The 13,479-nt window shown below is 33.9% G+C and overlaps 1 protein-coding gene across 2 annotated transcripts in view; it reads left to right on the forward strand.

Moving 5' to 3' along the window:
• The window catches only part of LOC108721948 (guanine nucleotide exchange factor for Rab-3A), a 28,420-nt gene continuing 14,941 nt past the window's right edge, over nt 1–13,479 (forward strand). For both annotated transcript variants that reach the window (XM_018446791.1, XM_018446793.1), the window contains exon 1: nt 1–205. The gene's annotated coding sequence lies outside the window, so the exon portion shown is untranslated. The remainder of the gene's footprint in view (nt 206–13,479) is intronic.

Raw genomic sequence — 13,479 nt, forward strand, 5'->3', positions numbered from 1 at the left:
GTGCGAATGTTTGGGTCGGGTAGATTCGCGTCGCCCTGTATTTCTGTATACCGTCGGTGTGACAGTCGCGAGTGCATCGAGGACGAGAACCGGAAGCGCGCTCGCAGTCGCCTCGCGTCGCTTCGCGTGGACTTTCGGATTTTTCATCTTCTTTTTTTCTTTTCGCGCGAATGGCAAAGAGGTGCGAGCGGTGGTTTATACGCGGGTAAGTAGGTACTATTTGTCTGGTCGCTCCCATTATTAGAATCGGACTGTACTCCGGATCGATACTGATTCTCTGTCGTCTCTCTTGGCGACGGATACCTCGCGCAACGGATGCTGTGGCGAGAGATTTTCTAACGCACGGAAGGAGGTCGCGGAAACATTTTACATCCATGTCGCAATCGAGACGCGTATAATTCATCGATTAGTATAAGTCATTCTCAGCAGCATTAAATCCTAGAGATGCGCTCTTTTGACAAGTGTACAAATTTAGATGAAACGGAGGAGTAAGAAATGGCACTTGTCATTTATCACTTGTAGATTATTTCTACAGAAAAAAATATAGTATTACATAATATTACTATTTTACATTTCTTGATTCAAAAGAGATTGTAATGTACAAATAAACTTAATATCGATTTTCTTGAAGTTTGATGATTTGCAATTTTAATCTGAACTTATTATTGGTCGTCATTAAAATCTTCTCTATTTTTAATTAACTTTTTATTTTTTAAATAAGCAATTAATAAAAAATATTTTAAGATATTTTATATCTTAAAAATATATTTTGTAGTATCTGTATGAATTGCATTGTAAGACAGAAAGTTAAAAAAGGGATACGAAAAACGAGTCACATATTGAATTCCTTTCTTTTAAATTTGATTTGAAGAATTGTTTGATATCCTTAAATTTTCCAACAAATTATTTATTTTATATTTTTGACGGTGAAAGAAACAAAGAGACACAGAATACCTGATACGTTAAATTTGTGTATCTGCGTGTTGCGAATAAGTGAACAGGGATTATTTATTTGGAAAGTCCAGAGATGCAATATCCTCTTCCTGTCGGTGGCGGCCCGCGCGTGAATTCACGTGTGAAACCAGCAATTTAGTTATCCGGTTCCGCGTCGCGTTATGCGCGAAGTTGAATTTCGAGTTTTGCGGAGCGTTCCGCAAAGATATATGTGGGAGAGAAAATATCACGTGTAGCCATTTAAAAAGTAGGTCTCCATACGATAGTATGCCATGCTGTACCGCCTTGAGCAATGCACTGCCCCGGGAATTTCAATGAGGATTCAGCGTTTTTTTTTTTTCGCTTCTTCAGCACCTTACGCAATAGCCGTTTTTCCCATGGCATTTTGTCCCGCGTCCATTATCGTGGTACGACGCGATCAAAATTATGTTAATATACACGCGGGTTATCGGTTATTGGCAATTGTGAAATCGCCTGCGATTGGTGGGTTTCGGTATAAAGAAGTTTATTACTAACCGATAAGAGCATTCGCTCGCAGTCTCATCGATTTGAGTTAACATACAACTGTTACGATTTTATTTAATTATTAAAAGAAGTTATATATCCGAAATGTCATTTTCCCTTTTTAGTTCTTAATTTTTTAACATAGATAAAATCATCTTAACACTGACTATACGATTTTAATTTAGATCTGTCGGGCAAACAAAACAAATTTCAAGAGCACGATTTAAATGTGAGTATCTTGGATAAGCGAATAAATTAAAATTAGCTGAGAAAGTGTTGAAATTGATGAAATTTGTTTCATTAACTGATCGCAGAGAGATAAAAGAGATAAAAGAGGAGAAAAAAAACAAGGAAAAGCTCTCATTGCTATATGGTTTCATGTAATCTAGAAATTTTACGCATCCCTGGTCACACATGCAACTTAACGTTTACCGTAGATTTCTCACGTGTCACTGGAGTATTCTACTTTCTAAATGACAGGAAAGAAGCGGGAACCTACGAGCCGAATACCCGCATGCGGAGTGCACGAAGAATCCAAGCAACACGTAGGGTGATTCGAGTAATAGCTAATTATAAAATCCCTCCGCGTCTTTTATAAAAGTTTTTACGGTATCTCTAAAAGCGCGGAATAAAATAGTGATTCTTTGTACGTAGGCGTAACGAGGCTTATAGACCGTGGAAAAATGGATACAGCGAAACCTGTTATAGTATTATAATAAGGCAAGGTCCTTGCACCCGATGCGTAACGTTCTGTTTACGTACGATTTTTCTGAATATTTCGCCGGCGAAATCATTAAATGTAACATCGTTCGCGCAAGCATCGTGGAAGTTTCCCCGCGCTTTCTAATTGCACAAAAAAAAAGTAATCGAGTTTTGAATTATTTAACTTTTTACGAAGTATTACTGTATTTGCGACCAGCTGATAACGAAATTTTCATATAATGACTTTCAATATCGTCTGCTCAATATGTATATTCATGCGATAATTTTGTGAGCGTTGTATTTATGCCGCGTGCATTAGTATACAAAATTGTTGATATATTTACGTAAAATATGTCTGTCACGACATCGTACATACGATATTTTGCAATTGTTTATATATGTTTACCGATGCATACAGAAAGTCGTAAATATACACAGATATTTAGATAATGGAATATTTTATAAATATTTGAATGTATTCAAGATTTTAATGTGGAAGTATCAAACTGATTATAAGTCACATAAAAGTTCTCCGTTGGAAAATAATCTGAGTGGATTCTTATGCGCGTTCGATTTCTCCGATGTCTATCTCGTGAACTGTAACGATATTCTTTGCGTCGAGCATGAATAGCGTATGTGGTTCATCGAACTTTAAATGTAATCTGATGAAGTACACGCGTCCGTGGTTCCCAATGCTTCGGCATCAATGTGCGACGACATGAATTTTATACTTGCGCAACACGAGAACCGCATAAACTTGCATATGAATTAATAGCATACATTTTGCGACGCGAATATTTCTTACATTCTTCATTCTTAGAACTGCATTCTTTGTTAATTAAATTTTAAATATTTGCATATTTAAAATAAATAAAATTAGAAATATTTCACAATACAACCGATAACTCACAAAGCAAAGTGAATTCTTTAAGATAAATGAATGAGTATATTTATCACGCTGATTTGTTACTTTATCATCTTCAAGCAAATTGAAAGCAGATTTATTAGTAAATGATAGTCACACGAGTGTCTGGAAGTTAGGAAGAAGTTCCTCCTGCGGGAGTTCCGGTTTTTTTTTATTTAGTTAAGAAATAAGAGAGAAAGTGCGATGTTCGACGTATGAGACATGAAATCTAGCAAACTAACAAAATCAGTTATAAGAAATCTTGCAAAAAAGTTCTTGGCAGTAATTTAACATCTTCGATGACATTTTAATTATATCAAGTGGATGTTGAATTGTGAGAGTACCATTTGATCGATGGTACCTGCAAAAGAACTCGGAAATTCGCTTTTTATGAAACGAAGCGTTGCCTGGCGTGTGACATATAAAGTGGTCCATTATTGATGGTGCTAACAGGAAACTGATGATTTTACGTGAGAAAATAGGTAGAAAATATGAAATAAAATCCTTCTATACGTTCAGGTTTATTTTTCTATGAATTCTGTGAAAACAAGGGAAAATTAATTAAAGAATAAGTAAATCTTTATTTCTTATCTAAATACAATATATAAAACATGGATTTCTTAATAGAAAATCTTTTCGTTACTACGATCAACATAAATTGCTTTGCTGTTATATAATAACAAAATCTCGGAGAGAACACGACGAAAGCGACGAGATCTCTGTTGTCTAATTTTATTCGCGAGCTGTGTAACGTTCTGTGTCTGAAACTCGTGACACCTGCGCTATCGGATATTTGGTTTACGAATATTTTAAGCCGCGCGAAGATGAGCGTCTCGCTTGAAAATTTATGCAGTGAAACAAAGGTGAGGTGAAGTTCGGTCTAAAACACAGTATCATTATACCTGTATAGATTTCTCTCTTAACGCGAAAGCACTCGCTCTACTCAAGGTGAAAGTTGACTTATTATGTAGCGAGCGTGCACGAAGTATCTCGATTGAGTATTTACCGTATATCCTCATTGAAAATTGTTGTTTTCTATCAAGCATATCATTAATCACCTTTTCAGGAGAAACTAGAACGAATGTTTATAATAAGAAACGGTTTGATGTGAAAATCAAGATTCGAAGAAACATAACATTGCGATAAGAATTCAAATTAATGTTGATTCAAAGCATTATCGGAATGCAATGTATCCTTTGGATTTCTATTTCTATCTTGATACGCGATATGGAATGTCTACCGGAGCATCGAGCTGGAAACAAATAGATTAACGAATAACGAAATAAATAATACAGTCTTGGCAAGTTTAGTTACATTCCGCTGACTCTTATAATGTAGATATATATCTCGACAATATATCTGCTAGAATTATAATGAGAAATGTCGCTGGAATTGTGATAAATTATCGGTATGATATTTTTTCTTCAAGTGGTCGTGCTATCTTATATTTAAAGTGTATTAAAATTAGTAATTGTCAAAATTTTGTTTTCAAATTACATATATTGGTAGAACCCGAGTGATACTAACGGGATCTGTAGCCAAAAGTGAAAATATTTATTTTTTTCTTGTACTTTAGACAGGAAATATCGTGTTAGATTTGAAATTAGCACGTCATATTTTCATTTTGGTTTTTAGTAAAAAATACGGAACACTTTTATTTTTACGAGAAACTGTAAAATTATAAAAAATGGAACTGTCATTATTTCTTTTTATAAGATATCAAACTTCACAGATCTCACTTTTCGATCCGTGAAGTTAGCACAACAATCTATTAATATGAAAAAAATAACGACAGTTTCAATAGTATTATGTATATTAAAAAAACCAATATTGAAAAAATAGCAGCCGGAACTCTGTTTAAAAATAGCAATAGAGTATAAGTTAGACATCTTTTTTAATTGTGAAGAAGACATATTTATGATGTTACTTACGCGTTCAATGTAAAGTTATTCTCGAAGTATTATTTATGTAAGTTCTGTATATATTGTTTTTTATTTTTCATGAAGGTAATGAAAATTTGGCAAGATAAAGCAGCGACTTTTAAATTAAAATAATAGCGTTTACATTGTAAATTAGTTTGCATTACACGATGGAATATTTTAAAAATTTAATTAAAGTAATTTTAAATACTATTAAATGTAGAATCTTTCATTAGTGTGTTATTACTCACTTAACTGTTGTTTTAAAACCATACTTATTGTTAGATAAGTCTGCATATAAGAAGTAATTAATGCCTGTGTAATGTTATCGAAGAAATATAAGTCAGTTCATAGAAGTGATTGCACTCATTTGTCTTTAATAGGCGACATAATTGCTGTTATTTCGTGCGTAATGGTCACTACAAATTAGTATCTTGGAGGCAACCATTAAGTATCGTACGCGCTACGCACAATAAAAATGCATAATAGCTGATGAACAAGTCCTCAAAAAAAGAAATTCGAAAAATATGATGAGATTATTTGTTTGTTAATTTAAAATATATCTCCGTTATTCACAATAAGTGATCATCGTAGCGAGGCAAAATCTAATTATGAGATTGGACTGCAATTACGTGGAAGCTGCAAAACTATTTTATTATAAAGCAGAACAAAATTTTTATTTTCACATGTATCCATCTAAAAAAATATGTGACATATGCGAAGCATTTGTGCTCGCAGAAAATGTCGCAAGTTCATCACTTTCACACGCGCGAATTTCACATCAGAAAATTATATCATTTGTTTTTATTTTAAATTAACGTGGACTTAATTCAATGTCGCTATAAAATAAATTGCGAAAGAGCGCTGAAACGGTAAGGCAGTCGCAAAGAATACGTAATCTACGACAACAGAAAATTACGAAACACGCGCGCTTCTTCTTTTCTGCCGTTGGATGCGGTAATCTCATTTGCGGAAAAGCAGCCATCTCTATTGTGTACTCATCACGATGCGCCACCCGGTGAAAAAGATAACGCAGGTGTTTTGAACCGGCGGATCATTTTTTTTTTCTTATCAATGTACGGCCCTGAATTCCCGGATGCCGTTATTCGAGCAGGCCGTTCTACTTGTTCTCGTGCCGAGCGAGACTTTGTCAGCCTTTCTAAAGCGTCGCTTGAGAGTCCCGGGTCTGGTGAAATATTCTCGAGGCATCCGCAAATCATCTTGACAGTATACGATAAAATTTGCCTCTAAGGGCAACGGACTACAAAATATCTTCGTCTTTCAATCTTCCTTAAAAACGCTGACTCTGAAATAAACGTGTGTTATAAATTATATTCAATGTAAAAATTCGAACCTAGTTTTTTAAATTTGACGATAAATTTGAATCATTATTAATTATTATTATAAATTTAACTACTTAATTGCCAGTTGATTTGAAAATATATTGAAGAATATATTGAAGAATATATTGAAGAACATATTGATTGCTCAAACTGCTATAATCTGCCGTGCTTCGCAATATGAATTATTTTCCACTTTTAATTATTTTTACGAAGAATTATAAATATGAAGAAACTGAAGAACGAATAACAAAAATAATAATTTGTATAATTAATTTTTAAAACAAGAGCGAAACTTAACAACGTCACTTTGTCTACTCGGTGCACAACAAGAGAAATCTTAAGCCGTGGAAAACAGCATGCGGATGCCATTTTCAATTCTTCTAAAATGTCACGGATCTTTTGTATCGCGATGCAGGAGTGGCAGTAGAAGAATAGAAAAGAGTCAGGCGACTGTTGTAATCACGAAAACTCGCGACGCGGCACGTACCAGCTGCATAATGGATAAAAAGCGGGATGAGAACACAATGGAGAGGCGCGTGCACGGCGATATCCAATTAATTTGCTTTGTACACCTATTCCGGAAAAAAAAAAAGAGAGAGAGTTAATTGCATCTCGTGCCGACGCTTTGCGGTAATTAAGCAATTACAGTTATCAATCCGAATCCCGAAGTTTCTTACACGAACGCTGGTCGAGCGAGCCAATGGCGGACTTGTTTTGAACTTCCTCAGGATGTTCATTCACTTTTCATCGGGGGCAAAAAAGTGATTACGATTTACGATTGTGTTTTGTTCCGTCAACCGGTTTTACATCCACATTGCAATTTTCGAAAACCGGTCGTGTGAAAGAACCGGTCTCATGCGAAGTTCTCCTGTCGTGGATTGTTGACGATAACGGAATCGCGCCAACGACGGAATACGATGATAAAGTGCATGTAATTATCATACATTGCACGTAATGAAGACTGTCCTTGCAATCGTGATCTTTTTATTAATAAAATTAACGTGTTTGCGTTTATAAAGCAGTCTGATGAGACTAGCATCCGCTAGTTATTGACGACGATTACAATGTTACGCGACGTAAGGTAAACGTCCCAGTGTCCGGACACTTATACAAAATTTATTATTATTAATCTCAAATGCTTTATTACACTATTATAATTTAATTGCATTTAAAGATTACAATTAAATTCTAATATTACGTTTTAAAAAGCGTATTTGAGATTAATATTAACTTAAATAAATAAAGTGTTATGTAAATGGACATAGGTACATGTCCAGTCACAGATCGGACAGTACCTATGTCCCGACAGTTACACAAAACTTTATTTATTTATATTAATATTAATCTCAAATACTTTTTTTACCTTAAAGATCAATTTGAATTAGTTGTCTTTTGTCATTAAAAACATCTATTTATATTATTTTCCGTCAGCCTATTAATTTTCCAATTGTGGTCGGACACTGGGACAATTACGTCTCAGTGTCCGATCGGCTTGTCCGGCCACTGGTACATTGACGCATTCTGTTATTTATTTAAATATTTTAATTAATAATTATTATAAGTGGGTTCAAATAATTTTTCCTTGCTTAAGGGAGTCTTGAGTTTTCAAATGAATACAAATATTTATATTAAAAACCTTTTTGATACTATAAATTGTATTATTTATGAGAACCTAATGCTTAAACGTCCGGCTACTGGGACATTTACTTTACACGGCGTTTCCGTTTTGTTTGAAGCAACGGGGCTCGCTCGTGACGGGAATTTCTGCAATGCGCGTGCATTCCTTTATCAGAGTAATTAAATACGTGCATAACTTTTAATATATGCGCGATGTGTACAATATTCGCAATACGTTTTAATTGGTAGAAATATCCGAATGTATCATTCGAGCGCGAACCGTCATTAGTTAAATAAGCGGAACTAATAGCTTCTTCTATTACGTTGCAGATATGTTTATTCTACTTCCTCATAATGCATATCCCCGTTACGAGTTTTTCCTTGATATTACTGCACTCCATATTGACGTATCTTTTTTTCTTTTCTTTCCTTTATATTACTTTATAAGAAGAGAAACCACGGTTGTTTTATTGGCACAATACAAACGCATATTGTGTAATTTAGCTCAAATTAGCTTCTTGTATTAACTAAAATATAATTTTTGCTTATGGTTAATATTAAAATACTTTCCTTAACATATTTTCATTTATGATAAAAAAAGAAGATTGTATATGTAAATATATAAAATCATCCCATCGCTTTATTTTATAAATTATTAACATCCAAGTTACAATGTCATACTTTTGATCGACAATTCGTATTTCGATAACGCGCTTTCACAATTCTATTTTGCACGCACTCTACTAATCTTCTTCCAATCGCATTTACACAAATTTTTATGTTACGACACACTTTCACAGATTTATCCACTAACTTAAAAAGAGAAATTTTACTTCCTTCAAGTAGGAAAGTTATAATCCGTTCATGGCGTAGTATCATGGATCAATGAATTAATAAGCGAGATCGCTTGAGATGGAATACCCGGGCCGAGTGAAGAATCACGCACGTGCACTCACGCACGTGTACTCGCGTTAGCACGCTCGACGAGAAGCGCCCACGATCGCCGTAAGAATTTTTTACGAGCAAGTACACGAGAGCTGTCTCGTTTATGAGTTAGAAGTACGGGAAGTCGTGCACCATGCGCATCGGCCGGGGTACCCGTTGACCGTGGAACCCGTCGTACCGGTTTCCGCCAGATTCCGGTCCGCGCCGCGCCGGTTCGACGGCACCGGGAAAACGTGGTGAACGGGGCGATCCCTGCCTTCGAGACAGCCCTGAAGCACCCGACCACGATTTCACGTCGATGCACCGTCATTTGTTTAACCAGGCCGCGTACGTATAAATTTAGATAATCTTACTCTTGGACCTGAACATTCTCTATTGACATGAAATTTGGAAAGTCAAAAATCGTCGAGCGCATTCCTTTTCGATTATATAACGCAACAGGAAATAGAAAAGAAAAAGAACTGTTTAGTGAAAGATATGTTTTTTGATTAACTTGAAATTTATTTTTTTCAAATAAAATTTGATTAAATGTAATATTATTGGATATTAGGAGAATAAGTTGGATGGTATTGGATATCTTAGATTTTTTTTTCAAGATTTCTTTTTCTTGAACGGCAAAAATTAAGTAATACATGTACATGATATGAAACATTGTTCTTACTATACCAAAACATTCTTGTAATCGTATTTTTATAAAAATGGAGATAGTCAAGAGTTTTACATTTTTTAATTATATTTTCTTATTTTTGTAAATTGGAGGATGTTGGATAGAAATATTAAAAAAAAAAATTATTTAGGGAGATTATTAGCGTTTCAGAATGATTGTGTTGAAAGTCCGAAAATATCGACGCGCAATCACGTTTGAAATAAATTGATTTAAAGAATATATAATATATTATTCGAAACGTCTAACTTTGGCGTATTTTCTTTATCGTATTTGATGTATTCATACATATAGTCGTGCTTAAAATTCTTAAAAAAAAAGTTTTTTAATATAGACTCCACTATTTTGATTGTGCATGATTTTAATGCTATCTCTGCCCTGTTTTAATAGCTTTTAATCCATCTTATGTATTGTACATTTCGAAACAGAATATCGTTCACTCACCTCTCTTTTCGTCATTTCTTTATTTCTACCTTTCGTATCTCTTAGATTCTCTATCATTCTTTCTTCTTTCCATTTGTCTGTCTTTCTACTTTCACCTACAACAAAAGCCGTCAGAAGCCAAGTCTCGTTGACTGCTTAGGCTTCGATATCACCTGCCACTTCATTGTCTGATATCTGAATGACCCAAATAACGCGCAACTAGAAAATAATCGAGGAAACGAACCGTTTTAAAACAAGAAAGGTTTTAAATCCATAATTTAAAATATAATAGATATTGTTTATATTGATGAACTGAAAACGAAATTCGACATTTAATGATGTGACTGATTGATTAAGTTAATTCTATGGCATAAACAACAGCAAAATGCACAATAATTCACAAAAGATATTCTCTTTATTCTCAATATGGGAGGTCCCGGCTTTCATGTGCACAGGTGGCTCGATAGATACTGTCACGCGTCTAAAATTTCAAACAATTTTTATCCAATACTAACTATTGTTCAATACCATCCAATCTTTCCTTACTATATTTTCAACATCATTTTTTATATAAATTTTTTTATTTTATGTAATAATTAATTTATCATAGTAGATATATATCATAGAAATCTTGAAGAAAAGTTTTCAAATTAATCAATAAATTTCACTCTCTAGCATTTTAGAATATTATAATAGAGATCTAAAATATTAAATAAATGTAATATTAAAAAAATCTCTCTTGAAAGGAAATTATTATTGGATGGATGCATCTGACGATGTTTATCATTCCGAAGTATCTCATTTTTATTATTTATTTCATCTGCGATATGAATTTATAGTTTTTATCGTCTTATTGCTACAGTCGTAGATTCCATTTCAATTTCAGTATGACTCTGTGACATTCCTTTGCAAGGTGCGCGATAGCCGCATCCCTGTCCCGTTTGAGATAAAATGAATACGTGCTACACATACACGTGCAACGTCATGCATTTACGTTGTGAAACCGATGGAGATAACTAAAAACTATGACTACAACGTTGGAAGATGCAGAGATGCTGCATAAATCTCATATATTTTATCGTATATAGTCGGAAGTGACGCGTGTTTGTAATATATTTCTGAACCTTTTAAATATTTATCTAATTACCACCACGGATCGAAACTTTGTATTACTGAAACGAAGCTATATGTATTGCGAGTTAATAATTTCTTGACAATTCTTGACATTATTTCTCTATCGATATTTTCTTTGATTGAAGAAAAATACAATATTATTTGACACAAGAAAAATATTTTCTTATTTTACACTATATTTCATTTCTCACGAAAGACAATAATATGACATAACTGCGATTATTTTTCTAATTAGATGTTTAATTCTTTTATTTATTAGACAATAATTTTGTATTGATCGATAATATTATATTTAATACTATCAAATTAGTAAAGGTATATTGAAAGTTATGCGATCGAAAAATTCTTGAATACTTACTCGTCAGTGCAAAAAAATATTATGATCAGTTAATTAAATTGTTTTGCAAATGTTATATATTCATAAATGTGATAAATTGTATAATTAAAAATTATATTCCTACGTAATATTTTTTCCTGATAGTTATGCTTGAGTCAGACCGGAGTCTTACAGACAGTTCCGGTTAATGCTGCATAAATCAAAGGCAATTACGCGATTTCAAGAACTATCCTACGAGGACGTGTTACGATCCCACGGTTGCGCGTGTGGAATCTCGTGCGCCGTATGGCGTTTATGCTCTTTGAAGCGGAATAGATTCGCTTGAGTGCACTTTCTCAGAGGAATTTATTCCAACCAATCTATACGATCTTTAAACCAGTGTATCACATGTGCAATGTGATGCACCGTACATAAGTTGGTATATCTCGACGAGATTTTTTGCTATTTTTGATAATGTTATCTTATACAGGATGTCGGAATCGGATAAGTGTTAATCTTTTTAGGAACTAGTCGAGTTTTTAAAGTTATTAAAAATTAACGATGTTTCGCGAATAACTTAAAATACATGGGTGAACAATGATATATTATTTCTGGTTTCCATATTTTGAACTTTTAATAAAATCTTGTTTGAAGCTTAGATTCTGAAATATTAACATTTGAAGAATTATAACTAAAATAATAACTTTTCGCGATATTTTTGCTGAGAAAAATTTAACAAAAAGTAATCTACAATAAATTACTTTTTTCCTTGACCATTTTGTAATATCCTGTATAAGTATATATACAATGATCATACATATAATGATCCGTAATTTTTTTTGTTCGTTATTTTCCATTTTAATAATAATATTAGAGACAATTTTGATTTTTCATTTCTTCACATACTGAACAATACGTAATAAATTCATAATTTAATAAAAACAAAGTTGATTATATATTTCTATTAATGAAAGTTTCATATGTTCTCTTCTAAAAATATGTGACGTGCGTGAAATTGTAAATTGAATCGTGTAGGAATACTTTGGTAGCTCATTTTATATACGAGGTGTGTGAGTTCGTTGACGTCGTAGACGCGTCGCTACTAATAAAATAACGAACTCATTATAACGCCGGCCCATTGTCTGGGCAGTTGCTCTTTGTGACCCATCTAACAACACGACCCTGCATCACACGTGCATTGGCTTCTACGTGGGGCCCTTTCGCACGATGGAATTCACCACGGCTCGTGCGCAGTCGGGTCACGGCCCGAGGGGAACGTGAGAGCATGTATCTACACATGATCTGCGCGATACTGTCACAGTAGTATGGGCATATAGGTATACCTATATGCGACGTATGTAATATCGTGTATGCGTATGGAATTCCTACAGCGAGGCTGGTAAGCCTAGGTGCATCGACTGCACGTTAAAAATAAGCTTGGGATACTGCACGACTGTGTGAGGGATTGTATTCTGTCTTCCCTTTCATCAGGCCCCTCTTTATGCACGATTATGCCGGTTCATTTAGCAAAGTGGAAGTTAGGAAAAATTAGAGTTGAAAACCCTAGTCCACGAGATTGATAATTGCTTAATCTGCTGATATAGATTAATACATGTTTATTTACATATTTGTGTACAAAATAAATTTTTACAATTTTTATTACTTGGAATATTTTGTACAATGTTTTTAGGATTTGGAATATAATATGATTTCCTTTAACAAATGGAAGATGCAAAGTTTATTATTCTTAAAAGTAGCGACTTTATTAAGCTTAATAAAAAATAAGGAAAAAACAAAACTTTGTTAAATTTGTGTTCTCTTTTGTTCGGAATTCCGACGATGTACAACATAGTGAATATTGAAAGATATTGAAAGGTGTAATTTAGGCAGCAGCCGCTGTTGAAATTTTAATTCAGACGCCGCGTAGTTTGCCTCAAAAAATAAATTTTTTAAGTTTTCTTCCGGGTGCCTGTCGCACGGGGAAACTACTCCCCAGAGCCATATGAAATTTGAAAATGTCTTGTTGATAAAAATTTTATTTACAAATTCCATCA

Source organism: Mycetomoellerius zeteki, unplaced genomic scaffold (genome assembly GCF_001594055.1).
Source record: "Mycetomoellerius zeteki isolate Tzet28-1 unplaced genomic scaffold, Tzet1.0 scaffold188, whole genome shotgun sequence".
NCBI lineage: Eukaryota > Metazoa > Arthropoda > Insecta > Hymenoptera > Formicidae > Mycetomoellerius > Mycetomoellerius zeteki.